The 21,661-nt window shown below is 32.0% G+C and overlaps 1 pseudogene; it reads right to left on the bottom strand.

Moving 5' to 3' along the window:
* Positions 1-8,167: 8,167 nt before the first annotated feature.
* LOC120595180 (uncharacterized) lies at positions 8,168-8,286 on the bottom strand (annotated as a pseudogene).
* Between the last annotated feature and the right edge of the window lie 13,375 nt (positions 8,287-21,661).

Here is a 21,661-nt window from a genome sequence, read left to right as displayed (position 1 = left end):
AGAAATCTCATAATAAAAATTTGTGTGCAGACATAATCACAATAGAAATAATCACAAGATACTTTATACAGAAAATCTTTGAACATCTATTCCAGGCTTTGAGGAAATAGCAGTGAAAGAGGCCTAGAGGGTCCAAACACATACGGAGGAGCATACATTATAGTGAAGGGAGTCATATAGGAAACCTAAGAATAAATAAATAATTATATTCAAACAGTGATATATCTCATAAAGAATACAAAACAGATCATGGAAATAAAGAGTGGCTAGGAGATGTGAGCCAGAGGTTTTATTTGGTTGGTCCAGGAATGCCTCTCTAAGGAGGTGATATAAAGTTTAGGTCTAGCCAGACTTATAAAGAAGGGGGAGGAGGTAGAGGGAGAAGAGGTTCTGCAAGAGGGACCACGGTCTTAACTCTAATTACAAGCAAATGCCTCTTCTAAGTCTAAAGCTTTGTTGTATTTTTCTAACATAAAGAGGAATTGTATCACTAGAAGCTTTAAGTTCTACCTAGTGGTTAAAGGAACTAATATTAGAAAATAAGGGTCAAACGAATGGCATTTGAAACAGCTAAAATAGGAGTCTACAGAACAGACATCAGGACAAGATTTAGAATTGGCTTGCAAATAGCTGAGATTGCACATGAATTTTTGTTTTTGTTTTATACCCATTCCTATAAGCTAAAGTTACATTTGTCCTACTTTTGTAAAATTAAAAATAGAAAAATGTGTGTTTATCAAATTGCTATATTGGCAGGACTTGCATCCTTTTCAATGCATTTACTACCTAGTGATGGCTCATAATTAATTTAATATCACTTAACAGTTCATAGTATATAACACAGAAGATACAGAACAAAGAGTTTGAGAGTTAACTAATAGAAAATACTGCTAACTTTAAATTAATAAAAAAATGAAAATAAGCTTTTTTTTCAAATTAGGATAAATGGTAATATAAGAACTTACAGGTGTTTTATTTATATTAAAATTGCTAGGACCCATGTAGTCCCTATAATGTAAGATATTAAGTTTTCATTTGATTAAAACAAAACACACGGCAAACAAACAAAAATCAACCCATCTACCACTTTATCTTAGGTGCCACAAAAATATTTTTTAATCTATTAGCCTAAAGGTGAGTTAATTAACTTTTTACCTTCTAAAGTATTTCTTTAATTCTTAAATATAAGCAATCTCTCCCTAACTGTGAAGGAACAGATGTGATTTTATTCATATGTTCTCATGGCCTTCTGTAGTTTTTTTTTCCCTAAACTTTCTTCATATTTCTATATTCGCTTAAATATTTCATCAATATTTCCTCTACTATGCCATGAACTCCTTAAGAACTATCACTGTGTGACTGTTTATTCACCTTGCACCAGAGTGCATAGTAGGATTTCAGTACTTCTAAAAAATTTATGTTTTTCAGCTGTTGACAAACAGGTTTTTATGCTGTCTTGTGATCTAACATCCTGTATCACTGCAGAATCCTGTGTGAACGTTTTCTAATGCACTACAAAGCTCAAAAAATGATCTCTTTTTCTTAACAATCAGGCATTTTTAAAAATCAACTTACAGCAATGCATTAATGTCTAATACTGTTTCAACTGTACTATATCTTTGGTTCACCCCACCTCCCAACACACACATAAAGATTTCTATAGCCAGAGCAGATTATCTAAAAGAAATGTCACTAATAATGGGAATTCAATACAAGAACAACTTTTTGGGAGTGATATTGTGGAACAAAGAAACATTTAGCACTCTGAAAAATATGCTGCAGACACAAATATCATTGTGCTTACATTTGAAACACTGAAATAGATGATGTTTTCTGATCTTGACTCACTGATCATTTGTTGGTAAATATGATGCTTCTTATACAGTATAAAGAAGAAACTCATTATAAATAAATGGTCCAACTTAATTAGGATATAGCTTAAAATTCTATAATCTATAAGAAAGTAAATTAGAATGTGGAAGTGTGAAGAAAAAACAAAATGAAAGAAATATAGTTCATTACTGATTAGATCATTTCAAATGTAAATCTTACCTTTTGGTGTGGTTATTTGAGCAATTATTTGAAAAATCATTAGTGGTATTTTACCTGCAAATATCAACGTGACTTTTTTTCACTGCCTTGGATGGGATGAAAAGTCCCCAGTCATTTACTTCTATAACTTTTATGCAGCCAGTAAAATTCTCGACTGGTTCAGAAATCTAAAAGAGAGAAAGGGAATTTATATGATTTTCATCATATTGAAAACTGGGTAGAGTGTGCAATCAGATTGTGGGACTGATTTCATTTATTCAAAATATTGGTAAAAAGTAATTCAACTTGTTTTATAAATATCAATCAAAAAATTAGTAGGAAAAATATCACCTTTTCAAAAGTTATATGGAGTCTGTAATCTTATTGTATAAAATATACTGTCACTTACATATGAATAACAACTATTTTCATTATTACAGTCATTTTTCATTGAAAAAATAAAAGAAAAGCTGATACACTCATCTTCTCTTTAAGGCATTACACTTTTCCATCTTTTCACTTGGTTTCTTGCACTTTTCCTTTCAGACATTAATACCTTGTTCCATCCACAACAATAGAAACATCAAGAAAAATTGCTCTTTCTGGGGTCAAAGAAAACAGAAAGCTACAAATACTTATGGCATACTATAGTCCTAATGCAGTCTGAGTGCCTTTTATGTTCAATTGTGTGACCTATTCTTCTTAACAATAATGCAGGCAAAAAAATGATATCCATAAAGATTACTGAAGGGCCAAAAGAAAATAAGGACAGTGGAAAGCATTCGATTTGGTGAAAAATATAACCTCTTAAAGATCAACAGACATAGGACTTTTCATTTTATCCACTGTGAACATACAATACTATAGCAGTAATTAAATATCTATATAAATTTATGTGAAAAAAACAAAACAAAATGGGATCACATCTCAGAATTCAGTAATTAAAAATGAGTATTTCATTCTGTTTTCTGTTATGCTTTCAATATTATTAAAAATTTCAGTCAAGATGGTGGATAAGGTAAACGCTGTGCTCATCTCCTCTCACAACCACATCACAACTAAACTACAGAACAGCCATCACTGAGAACTGCCTGAAGTCTAGCTGAATAGAAGTTCTTTAACTAAAGTTATACAGAGAAAGCTACATTGAGGCTGGTAGGAGGGACAGAAATGAGGAGCAGGTTGGTCCTACACACCCATGTAATGGTTAAAAATTGGGAGAGATATCTTGGTTATGGAAAAGTCCTCTCAGAGGAGTGAGGGATCCCAGCCCCACAACACGCTCCTCAGCACAGGGTTCTAGTTCCAGGAAGAGAAATCTCCACAACTTTTGGCTGTGAAAACCAGCAGAGATTGTGGGTAAGTGAGACATAGAGGGTGCATGGTGTCCCAGGTGTTCCTCTTAAAGGGCCTGTACATAAACTTACTTGCTGACAGACTCGCTCACTCTGAGCTCCAGCACTGGAATAACAAGCAAAAGGTGACAGAGACATACAAAGAGGAATTGAATTGTTTGGCTTCAGGGCAAGGGATGTAGGGGCAGCTTCCTCCTAGAGAGAGTACTGGCAGAGGCAATCATTGTTTCGTTGAACCCTTTCCCTTCCTAGAGTACAGACACAGGTGGAAGAGAGATCTGAGTCTCTGTCAACTTGGTTAAACCTGATTACTGTGCCCTGGTGATTCTCTGAAATTCTACTCCTCTGAACTCATGGGTCCACCCAAGCTGCTTCCAGTGGCTTTTCCATATAAATGGCCTCTCTTGGCTCATGCTACAGACTTTCCTAAAATCTCTCAAAGCTTTACAAACCCCCAATCAAGTAAAATCTAGCTTCAACATGCCCTGTATCTCTTTCTAAGCAGCCCCAAGCCTGGCACCAGCAGTGGCTGGCCTCAGATCCCAGCTAAGCCTCTCCTAGGTAGCTTCAAGCCCAGAACAAATGGCAACCATCTGAAGGCCACTTTGTAGCGCATATCAAGTAGCCCTGGGCAGGGCACAGGCAGAGCCCCTCCAGGAGGCCCCAGAACCAACACACCCAGTAGCCAGCTTAGGACAACACCAGAGTACCACCCAACCACCTCCACAGTGACACACACAAAGAGCAGACTGGGCAGGTAACAGAACCTCACTAAAGCAAATCCTGCTCTGTAGGGTCAACCCTTGCACAACAGCTCTTCCACTGTTGGCACAGCTATCCTCACAATCAATTAACCTGAGGGTTAATCTCTCCCATTTATGTACAAACAGCAACCAAAGCTCAGCTACAACATGGGGCACACACAACCTACACAAGGAACACACCTTGAGTACCCAGCTCAGGTGACCAGGGAGACTGCACCACTGAGTCCCATGGGACACTTAATACATAAGACCAGAAACATTGCAGCCCTTCCTAATACATAGAAATAAACACAGGGAGAGAGCCAAAATAGGGAGACAAAGAAAGATGCCCCAAATGAAAGGACAGATCAAAGCTCCAGAGAAAGAACTAAACAAAATGAAGACAAGCGACTACCAGCAGTTGAGTTTAAAACACTGGTTATAAGGACACTCTATGATCTCAGTGAGAACTTCAACAAAGAGATAGGAAACATAAACATGGAGATAAAATACAACCAGTTAGAAATGAATAATATAATAACTGAAATAAAGAATACATTAGAGGGAATCAACATCAAATTAGATGAAGCAGAGGACTGAATTAGTGATTTGGAAGATAAGGTAGCAGGAAACACCCAATCAGAACAGAAAAAAAAAATAGAGACTAGTTTAAGGGGCCTCTAGGACGACATTAAGAAAAGGATCATTCACATTGGAGGGGTACCAGAAAGAGAAGAGAGACAGCAAGAAATTGAAAACATATTTGAAGAAATAATAATAGAAACCTTCTCTAACCTGGTGAAAGAAATAGACATACAATTCCAGGAAACACAGAGAGTCCCAAACAAGATAAGTTCAAAGAGGTCCACGCCAAGAAATATCATAATTAAAATGTCAAAGATTAAAGACAAAGAGAGAATCTTAAAAGCAGCAAGAGAAAAGCAGTTAATTACCTACAAGGAAGTTCCCATAAGATTGTCAGCTAATTTCCCAACAGAAACTTTGCAGGCCAGAAGGGATTGGCATGAAATATTCAAAGTGAGAAAAGCAAAGACCTAGATTACTTGATCCAACAAAGCTATCATTTAGAATCGAAGGACAGAGCATCCCAAAAAAGAAAATGTTAAAGGAGTTAATCACTACAAAGCCAGTATTATAACAAATGTTAAAGGAACTCTTTTAAAAGAAAAAAAAAAGATTAAACATATGAATAATAAAATGGCAATAACTACATGTCAATCAACAATTACTTGAAATGTAAATGGATTAAATGCTCCAATTAAAAGACATAGGATGGCTGAATAGATAAGAAAACAAGACCTTTACATATGCTGCCTACAAGAGATTCACTTTACATCAAAGGACACACACAGACTGAAAGTAAATAGATGGAAAAAGATGTTTTACAAAAATGATAATGGAAGAAAAAAAGGATAGCAATACTTATACCAGACAAAATAGACATTAAAACAAAGGTTATAACATGAGACAAAAAAGAACCCAGTAATCCCACATCTGAGTACTTATCTGCAGAAACTCAAAACACTAATTCAAAGGGGGACATGTGCACCCATATGTTCATTGCAGCATTATTTACAAGTCGAGATATGAAGAAAACCTGGATGTCCATAAATGGATGAATGGATAAGAAAATTAATTTTTGTATGCCACACACACACACACACACACACACACACACACACACACACACACACACACACACACACACGCACACACACACACACTGGAATGTTGCTCAGCCATAAAAAAAAAATGAAATCTTGCCATCTGCAACAACATGGATGGACCTAGAGAGTATTGTGCTGAGTAAAGTCAGACAAAGAAAGACAAATGTCGTATGATTTCGCTTACATGTAGACTCTAAAGAACAAAATAAGCAAACAAACAAAACAGAAACAAACTCATAGATACAGAGAACATTTTGATGGTTGCCATATGGGAGTGGTGTTGGCAGATAAGTGAAAAAGGGGAAGGTGTTAAAGAGCACAAATTGGTAGTTACAAAATAGTCACGAGGATGTAAAGTATAGCATAAGGAATATAGTCAATAATATTGTAATAACTATGTATGGTGTCAGATGAGTACTAGATATTTTGAGGTGAACACTATATAAGGTATATGTCTAATTACTATGTGCTACACCTGAAAATAATATAATATTGTATGTCAATTGTAATTAAAAAAATAAAAAAATAAATTAAATTCAAGCTAACATGGACCAACTTATGACCAGGGTGATCACTGAATTTATACATTGAAAAATAAGTTGCCTTCCTTGATTTTTGAATTAAAAGTAATCAATATTTTCATTCTCAAGACTTAATTCCTCATTAAATGTAATATTGTAAATAAATAAATGATAGAATAAAGTCTTTATCTTGTTTGGAAATTTTAGGGTGAACATATTTTACTTCATATTTTATGGTCTTAATTTAAGAACTGTTAAATATTTTCTTCCTCTCTCTGGTGTAGACTCAAATGTATTGCACACCCTCTCAACAAGTAACACACTCTCAAGTGTCAAAATGACCAAGCTAGAAAATAAACCAATATTTTACACAGTAAGTTTACAAAGAAGTCAGTTGATTACAAGGAAAATAGAAACATTTGGCTTGTATATGGTGCAGAAGAGAAAGTATTAATTTGTAATTTTTAGCTTAAAGTTTTACAGGCTTCATTAATCTTATAGGCTTTCATATTTAATTTTTATTTTTACCACAGTTATATATAAACCTAGTTTTAAAATTTTAAAATAAAATTTACATCTACTTCTTATATCACAAACATGTTAATTAGTATAGTTTACAATTAAAAAATTAAATGAATATAAAATGATCTTGAAAAATGCTTTGATTGCTGATGGTGAATATTAGAATTTTGTGACATAGCTACATGATAGCATAATGTATGTGAATATTTAAATATACATTTTTCTATGTTCATGAAGATCCTTATGAGGATAAAGACTGCAGAGAAAACTGTAGCTTTTTTTATAAATTCAGTCACCAGAGAGCAACAAAAATGCTCTAATAAGAAAATGATTCTATGATTGCTTACTCTATTGAGATACTTCTTAGAATTATATGATTCATATCATTCATATATTGTGAATTAAAAATAAATATTAATTTTTTCACCTTGGATTTTGAAAAATGGTAAGAAGAAATTTCCATATCCTTTAAATTTGAATGAATTCAAAATTCTTTCTTACGCTTTCATGGACTCACAACTCTCAAGTTCTCTCACATATTAACTTCAGGCAGTCTTGTTCAGGATATTCGGTCTCCAAATTTTCATGTAAGCTTTTTTCACTTTGAATAGAGATGGAAATTTTATTTTGCAAAAAATAAGTCAGTGAAGGGGGTCAAATATGTGGAGACAGAAAGAAATCTAACTATGGGCGGTGAACACACAATGCAATATATATGTGACTTAGTATTGAATTGTACACTTGAAACTTATTGGATTTGGTTAACCAATGTCTCCATAATAAAAAAAAAATACTAAAAAAAAAAGTCAAGTTTGTCCCCAGAAATATTAAAGATAAATGTTAAATTCTAACCACATAATTTTTAGATAATTTTTAGTGTTGAGAAAAATTTCTTTGAATTTCATTAATTTATAGTAATCTGGTTAGTTAGGTTTCTGGAACAGGATTCTTAAAAAGAAAAAGCAAACAAAACATGCATAATTTATATGACAAGATATAATGTAACACTACATAATAGAAATGATAAAAACAAGAAATCATTAAAAGTCACCTATATTAGATTAAAAGAATGCTATAATTGCATGTTATCTTCCTTCCAATGAGGAAAATACTTTACATACATAAATTCCTGCAATTTCCAGTTCTTATTTTTATTCGAGACAAATAATGAAATAACGAGCCCATTATTTCTTTCATTTATTTATTTATTTATTTATTTTATTTTTTAGGTGAGGCGACCCTTGGTTGATCTCACAGATTGCAAGGACCTTGTCATCTCATAATTCCTTACATTTTTTTATGTTTTACACCTACAGCACTTGGTCTTCCTAGGTGATCTCCCATTTAAGTACTAACTAGGCCCGACCCTGTTTAGCTTCCGAGATCAGACAGGATCAGGTTTGTTCAGGGAAGCATGGCTGTAGACACAGTTATTTCTAAACAATGTAAAATGGCAATCCAGTATGCCACCACTTAGCAACAAGAGTATGACTCATTGAGCAGTAACAATAATAGAATTCTTATTTCTTTTAATTGCAAACTTGAGTTGTCTGGAAGTCCTAAATACATCTTCAATACTGTATGTTTCATTTTTTCACCTCTATATTAATTAATTCTATCTCTGGCTTGTGATGATTGGCCTTTGCTTTCACTCCTTTAAACAGAGTTGAAGTCAGTGAACTATCCATACTGTATAAACAAGGATTCATAGCAGTTACACAAAGTTTAGACAGAGGGTCTTCATGGCTATAATTTAGAATGCATATAAAATATTTAAAATTTATAAATAAATAACAAATACAAACATATGATATGATCTGAATTTTTGAAAATTATGTGCTTAATCAATTGATGTTATGTAAAAAAAAATTATGAAAGTGAGGAAAGTGTTCATTTTTAATCTTCCTGACAGAGTAAAGACACTGTCACTTAAAGAGTATATGAATTATTGGTTAACTTGCTATTAGGTGTTCTTTTCAAGGGCTAGTTTCTCATTCTTTTGAATCAATAGTTTATGTTCTTTTTATTTATATTTTTATTGTTCCTTATGTTTTCAGTGGTTCACCAGTGTATCTAATGTAACAAATTTGGCCTAATTCAAGTGACATTTTAGATTAGTGAACTTTGAAAACCAATAAAATTGGTTTGGAATCAATTAAGAAATAGTCAGTTGGTGTTACAAAAACAATAGTTTCCTCTATTATAGGTTGTTTCATCAATTATTTTATTTGTTTTTGAAGGTCCTATATAAAATACAGTGCAGCAATTTGATACATTTTTGAGAAACAGGAAAAATAAAGATTCTTTAAAGATAGCACTACTAATTGAATAAATAAATGAATTTCATAATATGTGATTTGAGTATCCTAAGTGTTTCTCAGAATAATTCAGGGAAAATTGTTGAGCAGGAAGAGAAAGACTGTGAGTGGAGCTTCTGCTCCCGCATTAAAAAGGGATAATTTTACTTTTATCTGTTTTATATATTGGCTTTCTACAGAAAATTTTCTTTAAACAAAAGCTTTTATTGCTAAAATATTATTTAAATCATGAATTAAACTAAACACTTAGAGGACAAACGTTGAAGATGTGTTTGTGTGGGGCAATCTATTTTATAAATATATATTTAACTTACAAAAATATCCCTATTAATCTGCCATAAGACCTTCCTTCTCTGTTAATGCTATGAGATTTTATTTTCTAAGTGATCCTCATCATTGTGTTACTGTGTCTCAATCCCATTCTGGCATTCTTCATTCTCTTTTCAGTTTCAAATTTCCATGTAGTATCATTTCCCTACAACATGAAGAACTTTCTTAAACATTTCTTGCAGTGTAGGTCTGATGATATTCAATTTCCTCATTTTGTTTTGCCTAAAATATAATTAATTTGCAATATTTTAAATTATATTTTTGTTGAATTTAAATTTCTGTGTTGCAATTTTTAAAAATTATTTTAATTTTACACTTGTAATGTCTTGTTCCATTGTCTTTTGGTTTACATTGTTTCTGATGAAAAGTCAGTGATTATTGTCTTTTTATTAGGTTTTACTGAAATATTGGATTTATGGTTGATTTTTTCATCAAATTCAGACAATTTTGCTCATTATTTTTCCAATTTTTTTTTGTCCTTCCTTCTTTCTCCATCTTCTGGAACTTCAATCATCCCTTGTTATTGTCCTACAGGTCACTGAATTTCTGTTCATTTTTTTCCCCCCGTCTTTTAAATCTCTCTTCAGTGTAGTTTCTATTCCTGTGTATTCAGGTTCAATGACCTTTAACTCTTGTAGTGTGTAATTTGTCAGTAAGCCAATACAGTTCAGATATTATATTTTTGCCTTTAGAAGTTCTACTTGTTTCTTTTTTTATAGTTAATTTTTTGTCGATTATCTTTACTTTTTTATAGTTTTCACTTTTCTTCTCTTCAAGTTCATGTTTTCTTTCAGTCCTTAGACAAATTTTTACTGTTTTAATGTACATGTATTCTGATTACATAATCTCTATGATTTCTTGATCTGTTTCCTTTGGCTCATTTTTATATTGATAATGGTTTACAGTTTTCTACTTCTTTCTATGTCTAACAATTTTTTTTATTCGATACTGGCTAATTGTATTGTTACTTTGTTTAATGTTTTCCAACACAATATATATATCTATTTCCCACACATATATATATATATGTGTGTATGTATGTGACACACATATATATAAATTTTGAATTGTTTATGGCAGTAAGGTTAGTTTAGTACCAATTAATCATCCATAGCCTGATCACCCATCTACCTTTTCTTTAAATAAAAATATTCTACGTGGCTTATAGAATAAATAGCTCCCAGTACCAAACTCTGCTCAAACAATTTCATGCTCTTCTATCAATTTATTCTGATATTGGCTTTCAAGCTTCTAAGTAACATATTCACACTATTGTGTATTAATTATTCAATTTCATGCATTTTTATAGATCTCCTTTTATATAAGATTACATCTATACAATGCATAATAATTTTTGGCTATACAAATAATCAGGATTATAGCAATCACAATTTTAGTTACACCATAATTTTGGCTAAAATGTTTAATGTTTACATTATTAACAGGTAATTTTTCATAGATGAGCCATTAGTGAACTATAGCAATATTTTCTTTCTCATGCAACCTTTTGTTTTAACTGGATTTCGTATTTTTTTATTGTCTTAGGGTTTATGTTCCAATCATCCTCAAACTCTCTGCCAGAAGTATAAATTTTTCCTCAATAATTCAAGTACTATAAATACTTATTAATTTGATTTTTATCTTTTAATTTGAACTTTCACAATCTCTTCACCATCATATTTGAAATTCACTTTATGGTTGTCCTCTGATGAATCTATTCTTATCTGGATTCTACATGTTACTTTGTATGTAATGCATTCTTTTATTGGTATATTCATTGATAATATAATCAAATTTGATCACTACTAGCTTTAAACTGACTGAAGTAGATGAAAGTTCATAACAATAGAGCTAATGTGATTAAGTCCTATACTTACTAGTGACAAAAACAGTAGAAAAAATGTGAATGATATTTGTGGTGAAGGAATGAATGACTTCGATTAATTACATTTAGAGCATAAAGAAGAAAGGAGGGAAGTAGAAAAGTAGAAAATTCAATGCAATGAATATTTTTTACATTGCTTGTGTTTACTAGTTTCTCAAAAATCACTTTAAAACTGAAGAACTTGGAAAATAATAAATCAAGTAAAAGACGGAAATTGGTAGAAAGATTTTATTTTGAGCACACACAGATAAACTTAGATGTTAACATGCAGTGTTTCAAACATTTAGCTGTAATGGAAGATAAGAACAAATTGAATGGCAACTGTGTACTGTCTATAATGCTAACTGACACATGAGTCTGTAAATACCCTATATACGGGACTTTAGCAACATAATGATAAAACCACTACCTAAAAATAGCAATACTTTAGTATTTTGGTAACATCTCAACCAGTTTTATTTGGATATATACATTGTTCGTATATATTTTTTAATGTTTATGGGATTCCTGAGCACATAGTCCATATGTAGAAGTAAAATAGAAAGTCAGTTAAATCTAATTCCTCAGATGAGAATAAAATTCATACATTGATTCTGTAAATGTTCATAAAGCACATACTGTGTAATGAACACAGGGCCACCACAAACAGTCATACTAATTGTGCAATCTCTAGAAATCCTAGCTGATGGAATGGAGTAGAGTCTGAAATTTTATCCACATTCTTCTACTCCAAACTATCTGCCCAGAAAGGTGTATTTTTAAGAATTTGTCTTACCAGAGGGCTTACTTTTTCTAATTCAAACCAAGTCAACATATAGGTTAGCATCTGTGGGGCTTTGTGCTGTTAAAATATAATGTCAATATTAAACCAGATAAAGCTCTGTAAGAGGGAGAAGAGAGTAATAGATTTCTATTTCTGATAATGACAGAGTAACTGATTGGAGACAAAATCTCTTTTGAAAATAACTAAGCAGAATAAAATTTAGATAAAAATATGTTTGCACACAATAGGAGACTACCAAGGCAGCAAGGACTTGGATGTCCAATGTCTCAGAGAGACGGGAACACATTCAATCTCAACATTTGATGTTCTATTTTCTCTTGAAATATTTGTGATTTTACAAATATCAGATGAGATTTGAAAAAAGCAGGCAAGGCTTTCTATAAACCTTTTGAGGCTAAGAGCAAAATATTGAAATTCAGGAGCAAACAATTATTCTAAGAATACTGAACACCTGAAGCTACGTTTCTAAGTTCTTTTCAAGTCGATAGGGATTTATCGCTGCTTAGAATTTATCCCATTGACATTTGCATCAGTGGCATTGTTAGTTGTTATTTCTTCATTACAGAAACTGGCAAAGAATGTCCCTGTGTAATGGCACTAGAAAAACATGAACACAACTTCAACAGTTTTTCTCCAGTTTATTTCTTCTCTCAGCAAGGCCAGACATGTTCTGTTTCATACACTAATACCTCTACAGCACCTATCTCACTTCCATACATTCACACACATCATTTAAATACAGCTACCTGTATGCCAGGGGATCTCCCATAGGTTTATTTTTTTAAAAATTTTTTAAATTTATTTTTTATTATAACTGCTTTATTGAGATATAATTCACACATCATAAAATTAACCATTTAGTGAGTATGGTTTTAGTATATTCAGGGTTGTTCAACCATTACCAAAACCAATTTATCACTCAAAAAAGAAACAATTCTCTAATACTAGGCAAGCACTAATTTGCTTTCCATCTCCATAGATATGCTTATCATTAACATGTCATGAAAATAGAAATATACAGTATATGGTCTTCTGTGACTGGCTTCTTTCATTTAGCATAATGTTGTTAAGGTCTCTCCATGTTGCAATATGTATCAGCACTTCATCCTTTTTATTGCTGAACAATATTGTATGAATATACTATATTTTGTTTATTTATTTATCAATTGATGAATCTTTGAGTTGTTCCCATTTTTTTTTCCTACTTGGAATACTCACGTGTTTTTGTGTGAATATATGTTTTCATTTCTATTGGGCATACGACTAATCTAATGAAATTCATACATGTATCTATGATTTATTTGTTTCCTACTAAGCTGCTTCAGCATAAATCTTGGGGAGGGAGGTGGTACACAGGAGCTCATTTGCTATGCTGAAAATTAATGCATCAAAATTACTTTTAACTGGAAGTAACATAAATGTCCATCTATAAAGGCCTACTCAAGTAAACTGCTGTAACTATGAACTATGAAAAGGAAGTAGGAATATCTCCATGCATTACTATGGAGGGTGCTGTGATATTCATCCAGATCTCACTTTAGGAGTGAAAGATTTACCTCCTTTTCCCACTACTAGAGTACTGCTGGCAGATAGACTTTATATTTCAGCATTTTTGGGGAATTACTTCAGTCTAAGAGAATAGCCTCAGCCAAGTTTTCTCTTCTTTCCTGGGGAAGTTTGCATCCAATGATAGGTCGGCAAGTTACTATAACAGTCTGGTTTCCTCGTCCTAACTTTTGATGACTCAGAATGGTCAGTCCAGCTTCAAACTCGACATGGGGTTGGCAGAAGCCTGTACTGAGGCTGCATCTAACTACAGCGTCTCCCCTGCCCAATCCTTCCTTTCCCTTTTCCTCAATAGGTGGTAGTCCCAGTGGCCCTATCTAAACCACTTGCATGTTAATCTCCATCTCAAATTATGCTTTCCAGAGAACACAACGTGCAGCAGAGTGATCACCAGGATATATTAAGGAAAAAAAAAAGGAATGTGAAAAAAAATACACATAGTATGCTATTATTAAATATAAATATATGAATTTGTATGTGTTATTTTTTTATATTTAATAGCAAATGAATAAACCATAAAATATGATTACTGATAGGAGAGAGGACCTAAGGTGAAGATAACAATAAACACTAGATTTCTTAAAATATATCTTTAGATATAGATTTAAATTTGAAACCATGTAAATATATTACAGTTATAAAATATAACTTTGAAAAAGTAATTCTTACAACTCAAAAGTAAAATGAAATTAATGATCATAACTGTGTATCTAGTTGGTGTCATAAAAACACAAAATAACTATTCTAATGACTTTAAAACACATAATTTGAGCAAACATCCTTAGTGAATCATTAAACAGAAAATAACCATCAAAAATATTAAAATGTTTCAGTAATTATATGTTGGTGGTAGTGATGCATAGCTATTCTGAAATAGATGTGTGTTGATTGTGTGATAAATCAAGTGTGCATTAGGATATCATCTTCAGAAGATGGCTTGTTCAGAAGGATGAACTAAAAACCATATAGTTCTCCATTTGGATTGCAAGTGTCACTATTAGCTCATGTGTTCTATTTTACACCAAAAATAATTTGGGTTCCTTGGAGAAATGCCTAATTCTTTATATGGGAAATATAAGAAACCATGAAAACTTTATAGTAGAAAGAATCTAATTTCTTCAACAAAATTTAACACAAAAATAAAAATAGTCAGAAGATACTATACATCAAATTGATATTTGAAAGGCACATTAACCAATCACAATACATGAATCTTATTTGATTTAACTTATTCAATGTGTTTGATTTAAACAAACTACATTTTTAAAGAAGGTTGTTAAACAGGAAAATGTGAAACTAGTTGGATATATGCTAAGAAATTATTACTAATTTTTTTAAGTGTGATAATGCAATTGTGGTTATGTACTTTTGAAGGCTCCTTAGCTTAAAGAGATATAGAAAGATTTACAAATAAAATGTTCTTAATGTCAGAGATATGCTTCAAAATACATCTTAAAGATGAAATGGGACATATACATGTAATAGTGAGATAAAATAAGACTGGCTGTGTTTTTATATCTGTTGAAACTGGCTGATGGCTATAGTGAATTCATCATGTGACTCTTACGTCCTCTGTGTTATGTTTAAAGTTTTGTGAAAAAAAAAAAATAAGTCAACCTTTACTTTTACCATAGACACTCCATCACGATTTCCACTGTTGTCGACTTGGCATCTTCTCTAGCATCATGACATTGAAGCCATTATCCAACTCTAGTATATTGGTTTAAAATGCCCTAGTTCTTTCAAAGTCTCCATTTTTCCTGATAGTTTCAACTCATTTGCTTGTTTTCTTACCTATTTCTTTAAAAAAAAATGTAAACTCACTGAACTGTACCCCTCTCTCTTCTTTACAGCACTCTTCCTTCCCTCTCATTTTTCAAGAACTTACATTTTTAGTCTCTCAAAATCTACTCATTGATGAAGGTATACATTACTGTATGAAAGGTAAATTATTTAACATTTTAGGAAACAAGATTTTGTGTTTCTATTTTAACACTGAAAACTTCTCATCTCACATCATTTACAACCATCAGAGTAGCGCAACAAAAACAATCCTAGCTTGGCAAAAAGGTTTGACGATAAAAGATTTTTTAGACATTAATAGCAATGACTTTTTTAAAGTAGTAATTTATATCTATTGAGTACTGACAGTTATATTATTATCTCATGTTCTCCCTATAATAATTGTATTATATAGATTCTATTACTATTTCTGTTTGGTATTTACTGTTTACTACTTCTTATTGATATTCTAGGAAGAGCACATATTTCTCTAGCATCATATTTACATATAGGTGGTCGCCAACCAAAGGGATAACTTTTGGCCTTTCTTTGAACATTGGTTCTTGTTTGGAAGGAAGAAGGCATTACGCAATCTCAGTTCAGCTCCTCTATTCCTCTCTCTTTTATGAGCATCCAGGATTTCCAAAGGAGGTCTATCTTCCACAACATGTTGAGAAACTCTCCTTGAAGTTGTCAGAGTATATTCAACTGAGTTTAATGTTTTATTCTGGGGCAAAGTATTTGGAAACCCACTAGTTGTAGACCTAAATCCACATCTCTAACTTAGCTATTATCAATAACAAAGCTGACAAATGTCTCTTCATTTCTCTGCTGCCTTGCATGTGCTGTTCAATGAATTCTAAACTTGTTTAGAAAAGAGAGCTTTTTTAAATCTTACCAATATCTGTTAAATGTGAGAAGATTAGGTAATTTGCCCATGTCACAAATTTAGAACATGGCATGGCATAACTAGACTAGATTTTAGGCAACTGACCCCAGAGATAATGTTTTTTCTCAATTCCCTATATTGAAAGTCTCTAAATCTTGTTGCTATCCCTTTACCTACCATAGATTTGGCGTTATTGAGTTGCTCAAATATTAGGAATGATGGTTTATTAATGGTTTCTTAACATTATATACTTTTAACTAAAATGTTTTTTATCAGGAATTTGGATATTATTATGAATCATTGCATGAGCATTATGTTTCAACATGAAGGTAGAATATTGTGATATATTCTATGCCTTGTTTGCTTTTGATCTTATAACTAGTAAAAAATACACTAAAATTAGAAAAATGATTCTGTTATACATCAGCATTGCTATAGACTGAATGTGGCCCTGCCAGATTCATATGTTGAAACCTAATTCTCAAAGTGTGGTATTTGGAGGTGGGGCCTTAGAGAGGTGATTAGGTATGAAACTCTCATGAATAGGATGAGTGATCTTATAAAAGAGACCCTAGAAAGATCCCTCGACCCTTCCACTATATGAGAGCATAGCCGGAAGATGGGTATTTATGAACCAAGAAGCAGGCTCTCACCAGACATAGAATGTGGTGGTACTGTGATCTTGGACATCTTAGCCTCCAGAACTGTGAGAAATAAAGGTTTGCTGTTTAAGCCACCCAGACTATGATATTTGTTACCACAATCTGAATGGAATAAGACAAGCATCTTATTAGAATATAACATTCATTAGTGTGGGTAAAAGAATAATTACATTGTATTACAATGTGTGAATGTGTGATATTACTTTCAACTAAATAGAATAGTTGGAGAAGAAATGTCACTACCCTGCAATGTATATTCTTTTATTAATTACAGACAGAGAAAAAAGTAAGAAATGTCCTGAATAAGCTCTTATTTAAACTAGACCTATAGCTAAACTAATCTGTTTGATAGAAAATTTAGATGATTAGAGCCTATCTTATTAACTAACCTATATGGTTGGGTTTGCTCTGAAGGCAAAGCTTATCTGACTGATATGCTTGTCAATCAGTTAAAAAATAAACAGAATAAGCCTCCTAACTTATTCTTTAAAGCTCGGAAATTTTGAGTTTTGCAATATATTTTCTTAGGACCACAAATGTGGAACTATTTCAAGTGTTAAAATTTAGTTAGGTACCAATTATACCAATTCTCACATAACTTTATCATGAAAATAATAGTTATTGAAGGTAATATCTGATGAAATTTAAACTATAATTTAAGATGTGAAAAATAAGATATAATTTGCTTTCAGTTTAAACAATTAGGAAAATGCCAGTTGAAACAGAAATTTAGTTTATAATATTGTTCAACATCAGAGTTAGTGATTCCATAAAATAAATATTTAGAATCTTACACTAGAAATAAAGTAAATTTCTCCTTTAAATTCAAGATTCTCTTCTGATTTTACAGTGAAAATAAAGAACTATTTTTTAAAAGTCTTTATTTTTTTAAATTTTAAAATTCAAAAGTGAAGAAACTCTTTAAAAACCTTCAAACTAAGTTTGTAACTTTCTGATCCCTTATTTGATAATTAAAGGATTCCTGAAATAACAGAGCACTTATGTCTTGTTAACATATAATACAGGGAAAAGCAATTCCTGTCTTTGTTTTGAACTACAAATGTAAAATGTATAGTTTTATACTATTTGGAATAGTTTCTTAAAAAGTCAGCAATAAAAATGCAAGTTTAAGTCAAATGTTGCAACTCCTCAATTTTTTGCTAATCACAGTTCACTAAATACAAAATGTATTTGGAAATAAGGGAGATTCTACTATGTCGACACCAGTAACCAATTCATCTTCGAGTATCCATGTGAATTTAGATTCAGAACCAAGTTTCAGAAAAGGAGCCATTTTGGCAATTTTGCAGAATTGTCTCTATATGGAGTCCAGTAATAACTTTTTGTCCTACATAATATTCAAGTCATGGTGTTACTTCAGATTCCCACTTGTAATGTTGGAGTATAGGTTGAACATATTTTAGGAAAAAAAGGATTTATAAAATATTTTAGAGTAAAAAAAATGTAAAAGCTGTAAAAATGGTAGTAATATTTTCGGAAGCTCTTGCTTAGCAGAAATTTATTGCATTGAATTCCAAACTTTATAATTCGTGAAATAATTTACAAACGTTTCTCTATATACTAGAATTTACAGAAATTCCTTGTTACCCACTGTTCAGCATTTGCAAACAATTTTGATAGCTTTTCCCTAGACTTTCGAAGCATGAGAACAAGGTTAGGTAATTTGCTCAACTATAGGCTGATCTCAACCCCGCTCTTCTCTGGCTTGTTACATACTCACCTATACTACTTTTCTCTTGGCTTGTTGTCATTCTCTGAAGTGACACAGGGAATGGAGGAAAGGAGAAGGATGTTTCTAAGTTAAAAGGATTCAGTTTAAAGTGCTCATTTATTCTGGGAAAAGACTTACTTTCTAAAATACTATGTTTGTCTGCATATGAGTTATTGAATTACTGTGTTGAAACTCAGTAACTCAGTTTTACGCACAGTAGCAAATTGAGTTAAATGAAGATTTATCAAGTTGTATGATAATATACTAAGATAAAGAACACCAATGAACCAACAACCCAAGCAAACAAATGTAAATATTTTGTGATTCTTTTATGTTTATTTTGGTCTAAGCAAATTTTATTTTCAATTATTGTATATATTTAAATATAGCAAAAAGAAAAATATATTCTGACAGACATCAGACTGAATAAACAAAGTAGTATTCTAAAATTTATTTTTCTCTTTTTTCACACATTTATATATCTATTTATATCTATTATTTGTATTATATCTATAGCTAGATCCATTACTATAACTATCTGGATCAATAAATAACATATTTATCATTTGTCTCTACTGTTAGCCCTTACAAGAAGATCTGAGGCAGAATAATTTCTATTTAACTCAAAGTACCTAAATATATAAAGATAAAAAACATTTTTCAATAGAGCATAAAGTCATTTGAAACAGAAATAGATAGCAAATCTATAAATAATTCATCAGATAGCTGAGAATTTTTAGAAATTAAAAAGCCCTGAATTTTTTCCTTCTGAGACTGGTATCAAATGTTTTCAATAGGAAAATATACTTTCAGTCCTATCCCTCTCTATAGGATCATCCCAATTTGCGTGTAAATATGCTTTAATATGGTCTATCATAAAGAAATATTTTCCCTCAAATCCTCTTGCCTTTTTAGCAACCGTAACAGTAGTTTCCAGCCTGGGGATTAATTTTAGCTCTTCTGCTTTCTGCAAAATCATAGACAAGTTTGTTAACCTATCAATGTGTTGGTTTCTTATCTGTGGAATGAGAAAGATAATAATAGCAGCTACTTCCTATGGCTATTATGAGACTCTAAATTTCATACATATAAAACATTTTAAAACAATACCTGGCCTTTAAATGTTCAATACGTGTTACTTAGTATTGTCAAAAGCGAATTTTGAGAACACTGGCTATGCTAAATATTCTTATTTTCTAATGCTACTTTTCTCCCTACTATTCCATGCAACTCTTGTCAAAACAACCAATGTTGTTAACTCAAGTGGATACTTGTCTTTCATCTTACTTTGCACCTATTTCCCTGTTTGCACATAGTGAGTTCTTAATAAGTATGTTGGCTAACAGCTTGGATGCATGATTTAATAACTTAAAATATCCAGGATGGAAAAACAAAATCAATACAAACATGTTTGTTGCTATGGTCTGAATGTTTGTGTCTCCCTTTCCCTCACCTAAATTCATATGCTAAAGTCCTAATGCCCAACATGATGGCATTAGGAAATTGAGCCTTTTGGAGATGCTTAGGTCATGAGGGTAGAGCCCTCATGAATGGGATTAGTGCCCTTATAAAAGTCACACTACAGAGCTCCCTAGCCCCTTTGGCCATGTGAGAATACAATGAGAATCTGTGACACTGAGGACCTTTTCTTGTACATGTTGGTGCCCTGACCTTGGACTTCCAGCCTCCAGAACTATGAAAGATATATTTCTGGTACTTATAAGATATTCAATCTGTGTTGTTTTGTTAAAACAGCCCAAATGGGCAGAGATAGAAAACTGGTAACAAGAAGCTGAGGTGCTGCTATAACAAATACCTAAAAATGTAGAAGTGGCTTTGAACTTGGTAATGGGTAGAAGATAAAAGAGTTTTTAGGTGTATGCCAGGAAAAGCCTACAGTGTGAATGGACCATTAAAAGCAGTTCTGGTGAGGGCTTAGAAGATGGGGAAAGCTGAAGAAAGCCTGTCTTCTTAGAGAATACCTAAACAATTGTGAATAGAATGTCAGTAGAAGTATGGACAGTAATTTGTAATGGCATGGATGAACCTTGAATGTATTATGCTAAGTGAAATAAGATAGACAGAGAAAGACAAATGCTATACTATCTCACTTATACGTAGAATATAAAGAAAAAAATAAAACAAAGATAGAATCATAGATACAGAGAACAAACTGGTGATTGCTAGGTGGGAGGGGGTTAGAGGGCTGGGTGAAAAAGGTCAAGGGATTAAGAGGTATAAATTGGTAGTTACAAAATAGTCATCGAGTTGTGAAGTACAACATAGGGAATATAGTCAATAATAGTGTATGTAATATTATATATAGTGCCAGGTGGGGTACTAGACTTATAGGGGGGATTACTTCATGAACTATAAAAATGTCTAACCACTATGCTGAAATTAATATGAAGTAATATTGAACATCAACTCTAATTAAAAATAAAATAAAATAAATAAATAAATAAATAAATAAATAAATAAATAAATAAGAAATATGGATGATAAAGGCCAACCCGATAAAATGTCTGATAAAATGAGGAACATGCTATCAGACAATGGAGGAAAGGCCATCCCTATTATAAACTGGCAAAGATTAGGCTGAATTGTATTTGTTTCTTAGTGTTTCATGGAATGTATGACTTGTGAACAATAAAATGGATATTTGACTGAAGCTATTTTTTTCTTTATAATTTTCTTTATTTTTTATTTACTTAATAAAAACTATATGCTTAAGGTGTACAACATGATGATTTGGTTACATATATATAGTGAAATGATTGTTACAGTTAATCTAATTAATGTGTTATCTCACATAGCTAAAGTTGTTTCTAGGCAAAGTATTGAAGGTGTATG

This window comes from Pteropus medius, unplaced genomic scaffold, assembly GCF_902729225.1.
Source record: "Pteropus medius unplaced genomic scaffold, Ma_sr-lr_union100, whole genome shotgun sequence".
Taxonomy (NCBI): Eukaryota; Metazoa; Chordata; class Mammalia; order Chiroptera; family Pteropodidae; genus Pteropus; species Pteropus medius.
This window is presented reverse-complemented; position numbering and strand designations above follow the sequence as displayed.